At 30.1% G+C, this 15,844-nt stretch overlaps 1 long non-coding RNA gene and 1 pseudogene across 1 annotated transcript; one reads left to right on the top strand and one right to left on the bottom strand.

Moving 5' to 3' along the window:
* Positions 1-461: 461 nt before the first annotated feature.
* Positions 462-1,095, bottom strand: LOC140179031 (uncharacterized). Its single transcript, XR_011872588.1, has 2 exons — positions 953-1,095; positions 462-832 (listed from the first exon to the last, which is right to left on the bottom strand). It is a non-coding gene; the product is annotated as an uncharacterized lncRNA (long non-coding RNA).
* A 7,108-nt stretch (positions 1,096-8,203) lies between these two features.
* On the top strand, positions 8,204-14,438 carry LOC112749343 (chaperone protein ClpB3, chloroplastic-like; annotated as a pseudogene).
* Positions 14,439-15,844: the final 1,406 nt, after the last annotated feature.

A 15,844-nucleotide genomic window follows, 5' to 3' on the forward strand; every position in this document is an offset into this window, starting at 1 on the left:
TGGGTGTATTGATTTCAAGAAGAAATATACTGTCTCTCCCTATATTGGTGTATTTCTTAAATCCTTTGGGTATATTTCTTAAATCCTTTGGGTATATTTCTATAATCCTTTAGATGTATTTCTATAATCGTTTGGGTGTATTTTTCTAATCGTTCGGGTGTATTTCTGAAGTTTCATCATCTTCAAAACAATTTCAAAGCTTGATTTCAGAAACTATGAAAATAAAAAAAACAAAAGGAGATCGAAGGCAAAGAGAGATCAATTTTCCATACAAATCATACAAGTCATTTATATTCACGCGTGTTAGACCCAACTTCTTCTTCTTCTTCTTTTGCTTCTTCTTTGTAACGCGTGTGTTAGGCCCAACTTGTAAACAAAAATAACTTGTATGTGTAGCACTCCTCTTTTTTTAATTAAAAATGGTTATATGTATCATATTTTAAAAAAAAACTGGTCACATATGTCTAATTTTAAAACAAACGTGACTATAATTGTCAAAGTTTTCATTCTCATTTCATACAAATATCAATAACTACACGACTCAAAGAGAAGACAGATTCAACCCTAAACCATTATCATCTTCTAACAGAGCTCTTACTTCACCCTAAACACTAACAAAATGTTCATGATGAAACACACTAACAAACCCAGAGAAAGCATAACAAGCCACACTTTCATATATTGAATTTCTGCTTTAAGCTTCCCCATCTTCGTCACAATCTTCTTCTTTGCCTCATTATTATCGCTTCCTCTGAATTCTCTCAGTTGAGTAGTAGCTTCAACCTCATCTTTTTTTGCCCCCATTAGTGTTCTGGACAAACCCACCAACCACCTTCAATATCATCAACCCAGACAAAATATTGACAGTCCTTTGTGTACAAATACATAAATTTCTTCAATGTAACTCACAGAAACTCAAAAGCCATTAAAAAAATTCAGACTTAATGCATACCGCCCGTAGAGGACAACAGATGAACCATCTCCCAGGATTGTTCATAGTGCCAGATTCCAACAACATCACATTGAGTCCACAATTACATTTGCCATCAACTTTCATCACATCCTTCCTTCTGAAATTGGAAGCTCCAGAATCACTACTATTCCCCATCGAACTAACATGGTTCAATCGTTGCCTTGCCATACCTTGTATTCTCTTTTCTACTCCAGGTTAGGTGTCTAATTTGTTAAATAGGGTTTTTCAATCTGGTTGCTGTGATTTAGGATATAACAACAACACATTTGGGGATTTAGGATTTATTTTATTTTTAATTTCTTAAAATTGTTTAATCTATTTATTTAATAGAATTGTCATGTCAGAGTGCCATCTTGGACACTAACGAGACAACTAGGATCGATCACTAACGCCATTATCCATCAATGGACATTTGGTTAGATTCGACTAACGGAAGTTATCTTTTGTGAATACTAAGTTGCTTTTAAATCTTTTATAATCAGTTTTATCACCGTCTCAATCTTTTGTGGCCAAATTTAATACTCTAGTCAAATATTTTCTTTTGTTTTTTTAAGTGTATGTAATGTATAATATTCTCCAAGTTAATAATTACTAAACATAATTTACCATTTTACCTTAATTAAATTAGGGAAAACATATTGTAATGATTGGATGAAAATGTATTCCAGAGATTGAACCAGGTGATGAATTTTACAGCATAGAGAGCATTACAGATGACATAAAAGAGGAAATAGGTTTTACTCCAGGGATTAACTGCAACATGGATTCTGAACATAATAGCTGGCTCTACCAAGTTGACATATGCATCAATGCTTCTGGTTCAGATCTCATTTAGTGTCCTCTACTACTTCCAAAAAGCAAATTTGGTTCACAAATTCAATTATCAAACTTTAAAAAAATTTAGTTATTGAGCAACTAGATAGCACGTGCTTTAATTTAATTTGTTTGTTGTATTTGTAACTTAAAAATCTTTACATTATTTTCAGCTTTCTTCTTTCCTTTGCATGAACTATTTCTAGAAATAAAAGTATAATAAGGGTTTCCCTTATCTTCCAGTGAAAATTCTAGATGAGTGCTTAGGTTGCTATTACATGTTCAACAAGGACTTTAATGCTAATTTCCTTTATTTTAGATTTTAATTTGAACATACAATTTTAAATAAAAGATATTTCTAAAATAAGCTCAACTAACTCTATATGCATTAGATATGCTACTCTTTTGATTCATTGGATTTCATAATATAAATGAAAATAAAAAAAAAGCTATAAAATAAGAGTGTTGAAAAATTTTAATAAATATAGAAGATATTAGAATATAAATAATTTTTTAATATAGAGCACTTTAAAATAAAAAAATGCAACATTTTTTTTAAATAAATATAAAACATATAAATACATAAAAATATAATTTTTTTTATTCATTAAGAGTAATTATTATGTTGTAAATTTTATAATAGTAAAAATTCATATTAAAATGTTATTTTTAATTATAATATATTAAATATAAAATAATTCAATTTTATTTTACATTACTTGACGGATACAATTTTAAATATTGAATAGTAAGAAAATTTGGGTAGTGCATGCTCATAAATTATATTATGGTAGTTAACTATTTAATTTTATTCATATATCATCAATTTAATCAGTTATACATGACAAAAAGTTATACCATGCAATATATTTATTATGAATTTCTTTTCATGCTCGTAAAAAACAGAGATGTAAATGAGTTATAACTCAAATGGCATAGTCTCCCCATACTCAATTAAGAGGTCACGGGCTCGAGTCTCTTATCTTTGGTTAAAAAAAAAACAGAAATCCATACACTAGTATTTAAAAAAAAAAGATAATTTCTAATCAATTAATACGTAATTTATCCTCTATGACATGTTAATTTTTTATTTAGTCACTAACTACACTATTAATTTGGATTTTTCAAATTTAACCAAAGTTAATATTTAGGATCACTTTATAATTAAGTTATTCTTTAAACGTATACCCTTATTGTATAATTAAGTTTATTCTTTAAAACTTTTTTTTTGCCTCCTTTTTTTGTCAATGTTAGAAGTGAGACTCGAATAATTCGAGAACTCTAGGTGAGGAGGGGAGATTATGCCATTAGACTATAGTTCAAATGATATAGTCTTCTCTCTTTTTCGCCTCCCTTATCCGTCCATTTTCTGCATCTTTGATTCAATGCTTCTCTGCATATTTAAAAATTGGATAATGATATATCTTTCTACATCTACTTTTTCTTAATTATTTTATCATTAAATTATTGTTAAAGTTGCAAGTGTGAGGAGTATAAGGAATTAGTCCTACGTCGAAAAAAATATAAATAAGTGAAGAGTATATAAGATGAGAAACCTATTAACTTGATGCTTAAAGATTTAAGTTGGATGTGACATTTTCTCATCTTGTATTCTCTCATTTTGATTCCTCTATGATAACGCAACACTCAGTGCAAAATGATAAAAATTTACTTTTATATTTATTTATTATTCAAAATGATGAAATTATTAATGAATGCTAAATAAAACAAGTTTGAACTAATTTTTTTATTATCTTTCTAATATTACTATTTTTTCGAATCATATTATTTTGATTTAACCTCCAAAATTCTTTTTTATTTTGTTTACTAAACAACACAGCACAAATGATGATAAATTGAGATCTCTTTTAAAATTCATTTACTTTACTATTTTGCACAGGCAAAATATTAATGACATGGAATTATTTTCAACTCTAATTTTTTATTATCTTCCTTATATTACTGTTTTTTCAATTATATCATTTTGATTTAACTTCCAAAATTTTTTTTTATTTTATTTGCCCAACAACATAGCACAAACAATAATAACTTGAGATCTATTTTAATATTCATTTACTTTACTATTTTGTACAGGCAAAATAATAATGATAAGTAATTATTTTTAACTTAGGTTGTTTATTATTTTTAAATTAGTAGAATCTAGTATTGTTTAATGAGTAATAATTATACATTTATGTTTGTAATTGCAAATACAATTTAAGTGCTCACAATTTAGATGGCTTTCCTTTTATTCTATTTAGGTTTGTGATATATATTCCCAATCAATCAATTTGATTGGTTTGATATTTAGTCCTATATATTGGAAATTTTGATTAGGAGAGAAACAAATAGAACGACAAAAATGTAATACCATTGAAATTTTTCTAAATTTGTATGTAGGAATCTAATTTATTTTTTATTATATTTTACGAGGCACATCACAAGCGCAAGACCCTATCCTCTATTGTTCCATCTTTATCTTTAGTGCAAATGGCAACCTATAGCAATCAGATTCTTAAGGATTTTGTATTGAAAATTCTAGCAAAATTACATGTTAAGTTTGAAGCGATTTAGTTACGTACATAAGTTTTGGCTAAATTTACTTGAGAATTCTAATTTCAAGAACATATACTACGAGAATTTAAAATCTAAAACTGCTTATTCATCGTTTCTCCTTCTATGGAGATATTTTCGTGATGGAAACGTCTATGAAAATGATGTGCATTTGCTTTCTGGAGAAAGGTATGAAAACATGGTTACGTTAGTTTTGCCAAGTCTGTTTGAAGAAATTGGTTTTTATAGAGTTATAGACTGTGTTAATGGTATCATATGTCACTATGAAGAAGATGGTCTTAATGTAAAAATAAGACTTTGAAATCCAAAACTGACGAGTGTAAAATTATTCCGCTAGGTATTACTGATGATGAGCCCGGCTGCTTTGATCGGCGTGTAAGTGTTCATGGATTTGGTTATGATAATGTGAATGATAATTATAAAGTTATTCAATGTGTATATTATATTTATGGTCCAATTTTTTTTACAAGAGCTTGTTCTAACAATTTGAAAAATTTATAGTCTACAAAATAATTGTTGGAAGAAACTTGATCTTGAAATGACTAAGAAGGAATATATACATGATGCTTCTGTAGCATACTTGAATGGAGTATGGTAACGAGTATGTCACTAATGGACTTGAAGAAGAACAAGTACTTGTGTCACTTAACCTCAGTACCAAAACATTTCGAACCACATCAATTGTTTGGCTGCAAGAAAATGATAATAGCCCTATCAGAACTTTGGCAGTGCTCAATGAGTCTGCTACTCTGATTTTCTCTTTTGCTAGGAATAATCGCATTGAAATATCCATTTTGGGTGAAGTTGGTGTGAAGAAATCTTGGATGAAACTTTTCATATTTGAACCCTTTTCATTACAACTTTGTCATCCAATGAGAATGGACAAATGTGATCTAATATTTTTTTATCAGAAACTACAACAGTGAATTGGCTTTCTTTGATGTCATCACGGGCAAAGTAATTCACAATATTAATATCAAAATAAGTATGTTTAGTACATGGATTTATAAGGAAAGCCTCCTCTCTTTCATCAAAGAAATTAATTGATTAGTAAATATACAAATTTAAATGTAAGATATACTTAAATCGGATATGAAAAAAATATGTAAACTTTTTAAGATGAAAACTAATTTTAATATTCATGTTAGTAGTTAAAATTGATTTGATAAGTCAACTTGTATTACATTTTAATATTCTAAAATGGTCAATTATGTTTCATATTTTAAAAAATATGACTCTTGGTGTTAGAAAATAATAAATTTTGGATATTTAAAAATATGCTATAAAAGAAGCTATAAATATGCTACTCTTATGATTCATTGGATTTCATAATATAAATGAAAATAAAAAAAGCTATAAAAGACGAGTGTTGAGGAATTTTAATAAATATAGAAAATATTAGAATATAAATAAATATTTTTTAATATAGAACACTTTAAAATAAAAAATGTAACATTTTATTTTTTTAAAATAAATATAAAACATATAAATACATAAAAATATAAATCTTTTCTATTCATTAAGACTAATTATTATGTTGTAAATTTTATTATAGTAAAAATTCATATTAAAATGTTATTTTCAATTACAATATATTAAATATAAAATAATTAAATATTATTTTAAATTACTTGACAAATACCATTCTAAATATTGAATAGTAAAAAAATTTGGGTAATGCATGCTCATAAATTATATTATGGTAGTTAACTATTTAATTTTATTCATATATCATCAATTTAATCAGTTATATATGACAAAAAGTTATAATATGCAATATATTTGTTTATTATGAATTTCTTTTCATGCTCGTATAAAACACAGATCTATACATTAGTATTTAAAAAAAATTAATTTTTAACCAATTAACATATAATTTATTCTCTATGACATGTCAATTTTTTTATTTAGTCACTAATTAACTACACTATTAATTTGGATTTTTAAATTTAACCAAAGTTGGTTGATATTTAGGAATACTTTATAATTAAGTTATTCTTTAAATGTATCCTCTTATTGTATAATTAAGTTTATTTTTAAAATTTTTTTTTTCTTTTTTTTTTCAAAGTTAGGAATGAGATTCAAATAACCTGAGATTTCTAAGTGAGGAGGAAAGATTATGCCGTTATTATAATTCAAATGGCATAGTCTTCTCTCTTCCTTGTCCGTCCACTTTCTACATGTTTGATTCAATGCTTTTCTACATCTTTAAAAATTGGATAATCATATATCTTTCTACATCTTATTTTTTTAATTATTTTATCATTAAATTATTGTTAGGGTTGCAAGTGTGAGGAGTATAAGGAATTAGTCTTAAAAAAATATGAATAAGTGAAAAGTATATAAGATAAGAGACGTATTAACTTGACGTTTAAAGTTTTGAGTTGAATATAACATTTTTTCATCTTGTATTCTCTCATTTTGATTCCTCTCTGAAATCTTTTGGTAGTAGCGCAAAATGATAAAAATTTACTTTTATATTTCTTTATTATTCAAAATGATAAAACTATTAATGAATGTTAAATAAAACAAGTTTGAACTGATTTTTTATGATCTTTCTAACATTACTATTTTTTCAAATCATATCATTTTGTGTTAACCTCCAAAATTCTTTTTTATTTTAGTTGCCAAACAACGTAGCACAAATAATGATAAATTGAGATCTCTTTTAAGATCCATTTACTTTAGGAAAAATTATTGTAAAGGACCGTTAGGAATATTTAATTATTAAAAAGGATCTTTAATATTAAAATTATTAAGAAGGACTAAATCTTTTGATAATATTTAAGAAGAAGAACCAAATCTTTCTATAAAGAGACAAATATATCTTTAATTATTTTTTATTTATTTTTTATAATTTTTATATTAACAATTTTTATTTTTTCTAAAATTTTAGTAATTTTTATTATTTATTTATTTATTTGTTTACTTTTCTGATCTTTTAGCTTTATTTTTCTCGTTGGGTAAAGATCACAAAAATAAAAAAATAAATAAAAATTATTAATAAAAATTATTAAAATTTTTAGAGAAATAAAATTTATCAACATAAAGATTATAAAAGGTAAATAAAAAATAATTAAAGATATATTTATCTCCTTATAAAAAAATTTAGTTCTTCTTCTTAAATATTATAAAAAAATTTGGTTCTTCTTAATAATTTTAGTATTAAAGGTCATTTTTAATAATTAAATCTTCCTGACGGTCCTTTAGAATAATTTTTCCTTTACTTTACTATTTTGTACAGGCAAAATATTAATGACATGAAATTATTTTCAGCTCTAATTTTTTATTATTTTCCTAATATTATTGTTTTTTCGAATCACATAATTTTGATTTAACCTACAAAATTTTTTATTTTATTTGCCCAACAATATAGCACAAATAGCAATAACTTTAGATCTATTTTAAGATTCATTTACTTTCCTATTTTGTACAGACAAAATATTAATGATAAGTAATTATTTTTAACTTAGGTTGTTTATTTTTTAGAACTAGTAGAATCTAGTATTATTTAACAATAAACTAAGCTTAATGAGTAATAATTATACATGTATGTCTGTAATTGCAAATCAAGTGCTCACAATTTAGATCGGCTTTCCTTTTATTCTATTTAGGTTTGTGATATATATTCCCAATCAATCAATTTGATTGGTTTGATATTTAGTCCTATATATGGGAGATCTTGATTAAGAAAGAAACAAATAAAGCGACAAAAATGTAATACCATTAAAATTTTTCTAAACTTATATGTTGGAATCTAATTTATATTTCATTACATTTTACGAGGCACACCACAAACGCAAAACTCTATCCTCTGTTGTTCTATCTTCATCTTCAGTGCAAATGGCAACTCATAGCGATCAGATTCCTAAGGATCTTGTATTGGAAATTCTAGCAAAATTACCTGTTAAGTCTTTGAAGCGATTTAGTTGCGTGCATAAATCTTGGCTAAATTTACTTGAGAATTCTAATTTTAAGAGCATGTACTACGAGAATTTAAAATATAAAACTACTCACTCATCGTCTCTCCTTCTATGGAGATATTTTCATGACGAAAGAAGCGATGGAGACGTCTATGAATATGATGTGCATTTGCTTTCTGGAGAAAGGTACGAAAACATAGTTACGTTAGTTTTGCCAAGTTTGTTTGAAGACAATGGTTTTTATAAAGTTTTAGACTGTGTTAATGGTATCATATGTCACTATGAAGAAGAAGGTCTTGATGTAAAAATAGGACTTTGGAACCCCAAGACCGACCAGCGTAAAATTATTCCTCCGGGTATTACTGATGATGAGCCCGGCTTTGATCGGCAAATAAGTATTCATGGATTTGGTTATGATAATGTGAATGATGATTATAAAGTGATTCAATGTGTATATTATATTCATGGTCATACTTTTGTAGAAGAGCCTGTTCTAACAATTTGGCAAATTTATAGTCTAAAAAGTAATTGTTGGAAGAAACTTGATCTTGAAATGACTAAGAGGGAACATATAGATAATGCTTCTGTAGCGTACTTGAATGGAATATGCCACTGGTGGGGTAGCGAGTATGCCACTAATGGACTCGAAGAAGAACAAGTACTTGTGTCATTTAATCTGAGCACTGAAACGTTTCAAATCACATCAATTGTTTGGCTGCAAGAAAATGATGATAGTCCTATCAGAAGTTTGGTAGTGCTCAACAAGTCTGTTACTCTGATTTCCTCTTTTGCTGAGAATAATTGCATTGAAATATCTATTTTGGGTGAAGTTGGTGTGAAAGAATCATGGGTAAAGCTTTTTACACTTGAACCATTTCCATCAGAATTTTGTCGTCCAATGAGAATGGGCCACAAATGTGATCTAATATTTTTTATCAGAAACCACAGCAGTGAATTGGCTTCCTTTGATGTTATTACGGGCAAAGTAATTCACAATATTAATATCAAAACAAGCATGTTTGGTACATGGATTTATAAAGAAAGCCTCTTCTCTTTCATTAAAGAAATTAATTGATTAGTAAATATATAAATTTAAATGTAAGATATATTTAAATGGAGTATAAAAAGAGTATGTAAACTTTCTAAGATGAAAATTAATTTTAATATTCATGTTGATAGTTGAAATTGATTTGATAAGTTGATTTGTATTACATTCTAATATTTTAAAATGGTCAATTATGTGTCATATTTTAAAAAATAAGACTCTTGGTGTTAGAAAATAATAAATTTTAGATATATGAAGTTTAATGAAAACAAATGGGATAATTGTCCATTATACAAAGGTGTTTGCTACGGTACGTTGATAAATTAATACGTACTGATACGTTTAAAATATGAATAAATAAGAATAAGATATGTGGAATTTATTTTCCATGTCAGTATTTAATTTTTTTTTTTTAAATATATAGTATATCACCACTTTTACTAAAATACCCTTTTAATTAAATAAAAATTAAAAATATTTATTTATTTAATTTTATAAAAAAATTTAAATATCATTTCTTTATTTGATTAGACAAAAATACCCTTTGAATACCCCTATTCTAACAGCTCCTCCCCAAATCAAAAAAGGAAGTTGAAACAGAAACTCTAGCTTCTCCACCACCCCGTCCGTCGCTCTCAGGCACTACCATCGTCGTCTGGTCATCCGTGCTTCTTCCTCCTTCAAGAATCGCAGCTTCTTCTTCCTCGACCTCTGCGCGTCAGTTCCTGGTATTCATCTGCTCCATCGCGCTCCTGCCGCCGTCCGTCGGGCGCTCAGTCACCATCGTCTTCGTCTGGTCGTCGCAGATTCTTCCAACCCACCACTGTCTTCTGAGTTGTGTTCGTCGCCTGGCCTCTGTCTCCGTCACGATTCTGCCCCCCTCTTCTCAGGCTGCTCAGAAGAAAAACCCATCTCCATTCCAGTTTCCTTCCTTCGAGTTCAGAGAGCAGAAGCTCAACCAAGAAAAAAACCTTAGACTTTGACGGTCAGTTCACTGCTAACTTCTTCTGCGTTTTTTATTTATTCCATTTTCAATGATTATTTGATTACTGAATATTTGAATGTTTTGTGTTTTAATTTTCTATTGAATGATTATTTGATTACTAATGAGCTCTAGTTCTGCTGTGTTGCTATTTTTGTGTGTTGTGATATTTTTTTGAATGATCTTCTGCTGTGGTGCTGTTTTGTGTGTTGCTGTTTTGCTTTTTTATGTGTTCTTTATTTTTTATTGACATGCATCTGAGTGATATCACCACTGTAACTTAACTACTTGCTCTGTTGATGTGCTTTTGATTTCTGAATGTCATGCCACTTGTTATGTTGCTGCTGCTGATTTAGTGTTTTTTAACTTCTGAATCTGCTGTTTTTGAATTTTTGTTGATAGATTTATTGATTTTAGGATTTAGGGTGATTATATGTTGCTGTATTCTAATTTTAGTTGCTTATTGTTGTTGATTTCTGGCTCTGTTTAGTATGTTGTGCTGATTGTTCTTGATTTTTGGCTCCGTGAGTGTTGTTCTGTTTTTGGTCTATATTTGATCTTGTTCAAATTTCATGATTTTGTTACTGTCTCCTGAAAGTTGGGTTTCTTTTTCTAATATGCTTAACATTAGAAAGATTTGGAAAAATTTGTTACTCTTTGTTAAGTATGTGCTGAAACTTTGTTAAAATTTGCCTGAAAATTTTGTTATAAGATAGATAGATAGATGGATAGATAGATAGATAGATAGATAGATAGATAGATAGCTTTTGATATGAATATACAGTGGTTCCTCTACAGCTATTGATCTGGTTGATGAAGCCACTGCCAAACTGAAAATGAAAATTACTTCTAAACCTACTGCACTTGATGAGATCAACCGGTCAGTCTTGAAACTAGAGATGGAGCGACTGTCTCTAACAAATGATACAGATAAGGCCTCAAGAGATAGGCTAAATCGTCTTGAGACAGAGCTCTCTCTTTTGAAAGAGAAACAGGCTGAGCTCACTGAACAGTGGGAGCATGAAAAGTCAGTAATGACTCGAATTTAATCAATCAAAGAAGAGGTGTGTTATTGTTATTCAAGTGTTCACTCTCTTGTTTAAAATAGATTGATGAAATGTATGTGAAATTTGTTTTGTACTCGTGTTTATATCAACTTAAATAACATGTGCTAGTAAACAGGTGGAGTTGGTGATTATAATTGAATATAAATTTAATCACGTAAAAGATTATTGTAAATTGAACATCAATAGCAGATACTCATCGCTGGTTAATCTACATATGCAGATAGACAGGGTGAATCTTGAGATCCAACAGGCTGAGAGGGAGTATGATCTTAACTGTGCTGCTGAATTAAAGTATGGCAGTCTGAACTCCTTGCAACGGCAACTGGAAACTGCAGAGAAGGAATTGGATGAATACATGAGCTCCGGCCAGTCTATGCTGAGGGAGGAAGTTATAGGAAATGGTATTGCTGAAATTGTAAGCAAGTGGACAGGTATACCTGTTTCAAAACTATAACAATCAGAGAGGGAGAAGTTGTTGTATTTGGAAGATGTGCTCCATAAGCGTGTGGTCGGTCAAGACCCTGCTGTTAGGGCAGTAGCTGAGGCAATCCAACGGTCAAGAGCAGGTCTTTTGGATCCTCATCGTCCAATTGCTAGTTTCATGTTTATGGGACCAACGGGTGTGGGAAAGACAGAACTGGCTAAGGCACTTGCTTCCTACTTGTTCAACACAGAAGAAGCACTTGTAAGAATCGATATGAGTGAGTACATGGAAAAGCATGCAGTTTCAAGATTGATTGGAGCTCCACCTGGATATGTTGGGTATGAAGAGGGAGGTCAACTTACTGAGACAGTTCGCTGCAGACCTTATGCTGTTATTCTGTTTGACGAGATCGAGAAGGCACATGCAGATGTTTTCAATGTATTCCTTCAAATCTTGTATGATGGAAGAGTGACCGACTCGCAAGGCTGCACAGTGAGTTTTACTAACACAGTTATCATTATGACCTCGAATGTTGGATCCCAATACATAATCAACACTGATGATGAGACCGAGTTGAAAGGATCAACTTATGAAACCATAAAGCAGTGCGTACTGGACGCAGCAAGAGCTGTTTTCCACCCAGAGTTCATGAACAGAGTTGATGAGTATATTGTTTTCCAGCCTCTAGATCGTGAACAAATTAGTAGCATTGTGAGGTTACAGGTAATTTAACTACCAAGTACATTTTCAGCTACACTTGAAAATTTCTCTTATGTCCAAATTAATTGATGATTCTCATCAGGATTAGTGTGCTTGATCAGTCTATGATTGATGCTAACTACATTCTTGACCTGTTAAAATTCGAAGTTTCATCTTACAGTCGATGGTCTAACACACTCCTCCTCTTGTCAATTACAGTTGGAGTGCATGCAGAAGAGAATTTCGGACAAGAAGATGAAAATCAAGGTGACAGATGCTGCTATTGAACTTCTTGGAAGTCTAGGGTATGATCCAAACTATGGTGCAAGGCCAGTAAAGCGAGTGATTCAGCAGAATGTAGAGAATGAACTTGCCAAGGGTATTCTTAGAGGAGAATTCAAGGATGAAGACACAATCTTAATAGACACAGAAGTCACAGCGTTTTCCAACGGCCAACTTCCCCAACAAAAGCTTACTTTTAGAAAGATTGAACCTGATTCAGCAGAACCTTCCACTCAAGACAGCTTGGAACCTTTTCCACAGACATCTTAAAAGGCATTATAGTTCCTTATCGTATCACATACCAAGTATCACATAATTTTGAGTGTATATTGGTTTTGTTAAACCGATTGAATAATGATCCTGGTATAGTTTGCATCAAATATATAGTAACAAAATTGCTTAGTGACCAATGATCAATACAAATACCACACTTCATAATTCACACTTGTCTCTCAAAAGTATTATAAATATTTATCTAATAACATATCTACTGTGAGATTAGTAAATTAACCCATCATAATTCATGATGTTAACAGTGCTAAATATGAACAAGGCTTAGTTTGTTTTTAAGCTGTGCCGAACTTGGACGTTAAATTACAGTTTTGGTCACACATTTTCCCGACTGCAGAACTCCGTTACACAATAATCAGCTTTACTTTTAATCCCGTTCTTCTGTCAACATATTCATTTTCTGAGATGTGTTCTTTCTTATCCTTTAAAATATTTGTTACACTTTCTAATATATCTTTCAATTAATAACAACAACAAAACTTTAGCTAACTGGATGAGATTGACATATCTTTCTGGGTGATTATTAGTTTCATGTTTCTTATATGCTTTATTTGATTCCAGGATCTGAAGTCATTCTCTTCATTTATCATGGCTATTCTCTCAAGGTATTTCCATTTTTCATTGTTTCCCATTGTAGTTAGAAATTGTTGTGCTATGGGTAATTTGAGAGACTAATATGTTGTTGGTTTCTCCTTGAAGTTCTCATCATGAATCCTTGAAAGCTCAGAAAGCAATTAATGAGGTAGACTTATCCCCTTCAGATGATTGTTGACTTGTATTGTAGTTTTATTGTCTTGATATAATTTAATAGTTCCTGATTTTCAACAGCTTTTTGTAAAGTACAACATCCAATTTTCTAGAGTATCTAAAAGCTTTTTTAGGATATCAGACAAAGACAACCATACTTGTGGACTGGGATTTTCATATTTGGTTTCTCAGATTGGCTCTATGAGTTTTGATTCCACAGGCTTGCATTGGCGGTAAATGGCAACTCATTTGGCCTTCTTTCTTTTCATATTTGACTAGGTTTTAAAGTTGTTTAACACTCACTATAGATTGAGATGGCCTGACACATGCTTTAGGCTTTGTTTCTTCACTACTTTTGTTTTATCTTATTCATCTTTAGTTTGCTTTCTGCTTTACATCTTTTTGACTTGTAAATGCTTTCTATTTTATAATTTTGCACATTCAAAGCCTTGGCTCAATAAAATACTTTTCTCTTTCAGGTATAATTTAATGGCTAACAGAGTTTTGCTCTTGCTAGCTTTGGCTTCTCGGAACCACCCAAATTCATCAACTAGAATCCTGAGTGAAACAACTGGTTTGTATTGCTTGTTATATACTTTTGAATCCTCCTTTGTGCTATCTTTTGTGCATTGTGTTTACTATTTATGCTTTTGCTCGTATAGGCCACTTTTGAAGAATTTGAAAAGTCAACTTCCTCAGACAAGGATACTTGCAATTTCGGCTTTGAATACACCTTAAAGAAATCACCGAACAAGCTGTCACCTGGTGAGAAATCTGCTGTACTCGAGGATTTGCAAGGCAATGCCAAGTCATCCCTTGAAGAAGCTTTAACTCACACCTTTAATGGCTGATATGGCTAGAACAATTTTGAGAGATTCTGACAAACACAAAAAAAAAGTGTGTTGCATGTCAGTGGTTTTTCTTTTTCTTTTTCCCCAACCTTGTTTTTGTTTTAGTCTATTCTTTACAGTTCATTTTTGGTGCTTGACCCTGGTGCCATTTAATTCTCTGGGGCCAGTCCCTGTACTTTTAGGTAACAAATAATGGAAAAAAATTTCCTTCTTTGTATGCTACCATTTTTGTTGTATGGAATACAATTTTTTTTCTCCTTCTCTGTGGCAAGAACAAGGTGTCCCCATTTATGTGTGGGATTGATTTTAATTGAATGTTGTTATGACCTTTGGTTGTAAGTTTCAAGCTTGTTCACATCAATACAACAATAAAGTTACAAGCCATGATTTTTAAATTAGTTACATGCTCATTGTAATGTTCATTGAGAAGATTGTGCATTAAAATATGCAACTAAACAAACAAATTTAAGGGAAAATATTTCATAGAATAGCTTCATATGAAAAACCATTATATGTAAATCAAATTCAGCTAGCTAACTTAAGAGTTCAAACTTGTTATGCATAATAGTAATAATAATATACAAAATTATTGCTAAAGTAGAAATGGTAGAGCCTCTTAGTGTCATCATCCTTTACCATGTCTTCCCTCCTTTTGATTGAAGAAGTCCATGCATGCGACCTAGATATATAATAATCTTACATAATACAGTTTCACATTTCCATGCATACACCATTAAAATAGTTGGTTGACATCTCTAATAATATATATTTTGGTTGTAATTTTTGTTACAAAGAGAAGTTACAAAATGTAACATAAATAACCAATCACAGAGTAACACGGCAGCAACTACAAAAAAAAAATTGTTTTTGCCATTTTTATGTGAGTCTCCCCCTCCTGAAAATTAAAGTTCCTCCACTCATTTTACAAAGAATAGCTAGATAGTGACATAAAGTCTTACTTGAGTTCTTATATTCTGTGCAATCTGTACAGGGAGTATAATCACTTCCAAGATAACTTATAAACAACTAGGAACTTGGCTTTTTTTAAATAAACAACTTTAAGAGTTGTATACAAGAAAATTGCCAACCAAAACCAGGAAGCAAACAGTAGATACCAGAAAAGTTGTATACAGTAAGTAAAAGAGAACAGGACCTATTCATTATAGAGCTCAA

This window comes from Arachis hypogaea, chromosome 15 (genome assembly GCF_003086295.3).
Source record: "Arachis hypogaea cultivar Tifrunner chromosome 15, arahy.Tifrunner.gnm2.J5K5, whole genome shotgun sequence".
In the NCBI taxonomy this organism is placed as follows: domain Eukaryota; kingdom Viridiplantae; phylum Streptophyta; class Magnoliopsida; order Fabales; family Fabaceae; genus Arachis; species Arachis hypogaea.